This window comes from Oxyura jamaicensis, chromosome 1 (genome assembly GCF_011077185.1).
Source record: "Oxyura jamaicensis isolate SHBP4307 breed ruddy duck chromosome 1, BPBGC_Ojam_1.0, whole genome shotgun sequence".
Taxonomy (NCBI): domain Eukaryota; kingdom Metazoa; phylum Chordata; class Aves; order Anseriformes; family Anatidae; genus Oxyura; species Oxyura jamaicensis.
This window is the reverse complement of record NC_048893.1, coordinates 108,777,838-108,779,633: the sequence shown is the minus strand read 5'-3', so window position 1 is coordinate 108,779,633 and position 1,796 is coordinate 108,777,838.

Below are 1,796 nucleotides of genomic sequence, written 5' to 3'. Positions count from 1 at the left end.
CCCAAAGTACCACTGAACTGACTGTGCACTGGCTATTTTTTATCTTACGACATCAAGTTTATGATTCTGAAATTGGATTGAAAAAAATCCTAACAACAAAAAACATTCCAAAAGCAGAAGTCATGGGAAAGTCACTGCAACTGTGACTCAGTATGCAGAAAATCGTTACCAGATGCTTGTTTCCTTTCAAGTAAAAATCCCATGACAGAAAACTTCTGCTCCCCCCAAGTCCAAAAGCAGATTATATTCCACGTATTCCACAACATTCAACCTTGGTTAAGTGCTTCTGGTTTGAAAACCACCATCTGCTTAACTTGCTTGTGAGTTTTATGCTCAGTACTGACAAATCCTACCCACCAACATCTAGCTGAACTATTCATTTTTTAATACATTCATTTCCACTGAATAAATTCTGTGGAAGTGTTCAAATAATAATTCCTCCTCAATTTCTTCCAAACCACATAACAAGTATTAGTCCTCTCATTGGAGGTATTTTGAACTAGGAGAAAGGAAAAGCACTTTCGAGTCTTATTCTGTAGAAAGATCTTGGAAATCAATAAAAAGACATTTAAACAAAGCTCCTTTATGCATTTATAATAAACCAAACTTAGAAGGTAGTCTGCAAAAGTTTTGTCAACTTATTTTTCTAATGTAGTGTTTCTGGATACACCTCAACATCAGAATGAGATCGTACCTAGCACTCAGGAACTTGATTTTCCTGCATAAGCATTAGATACCGTATAAACAAAATGAACATTTCCAGATTAAGGTTTTGTATTTACTGCATCTAGCAACAACACGAGGTTTTCTGTTACTCATCTTAGAAATAAGCTTTTTTTTTTTTTAAAGCATGTATGTATACATAGATACATGCATACATATATACATACTCAGTTCATTTGGTTCTACACTCCGAAAAAAAAGGTGGATTGCTTGCAAATGAGGTTTTCTGCCTATTCAGTAGCATTCACTGTAGAACTCCTTGCCACTAGTTGCAGCCTGACAGTGACAGCCTTCACATTAAACAGCTGTTTTCCAGAGTGCTGAAACTCAGGGAGGCAAATGATGCCTGGTGGGGCACTGGAAACAGTTCACAATTATCAAAACAGTGGCCTGCAGTTGGTTGCTGAAATATCAGATAAAGCATTTTCCCTAGAGGAGCAGGGAAAAAAAAACAAACAACAACAACAACCACCACTTACTTCAGAAAAAAAAAAAAAAAGTTTAGAATAGCTTTACTTTTGAAAAATCCCCCAAATGAAAAGATTTCCCCAAGCTTTAGTGTAAATGTATGTCACAATTAAGAAAAACAGTCTGAAATTGGAGTTGTCCAGGGTGTGCGTCTGTGTAAATGTGGGAAGCCCAGCTACAATATAAAGCACTAAGAGGAGCAGCTGCATAAACAAGTTGCCTTCTCAAAATGGAACAGCAAACTTATTTCAAAGCAAAAGTACTTTGAATAGACTGCACAAACAGACAGCTTCATACTGTCTTTCACCTAATATTTCACAACAATTCACAGACTGGAGCTTTTTACCGAGACCCTGATGACTGGGATGCTCACATGCAGAGCTGTCAATTTAAACCCCGATTCAGAAAATGAATTAGCATTCCCTTCTGATTTGCCTAGTGCATGCAACATTCCCACATAAGCTCTAATTAAATTTACATGTGATATTCTTCACATGGTGCTTTTTAGGAAGGACAATAACTGGAGAATCACAGGAATTTCTAACTATGTGATGTAGCTGAAATCTCAATATTCTGAAAATATATGGAGCCAAGAAAGGCTTAAA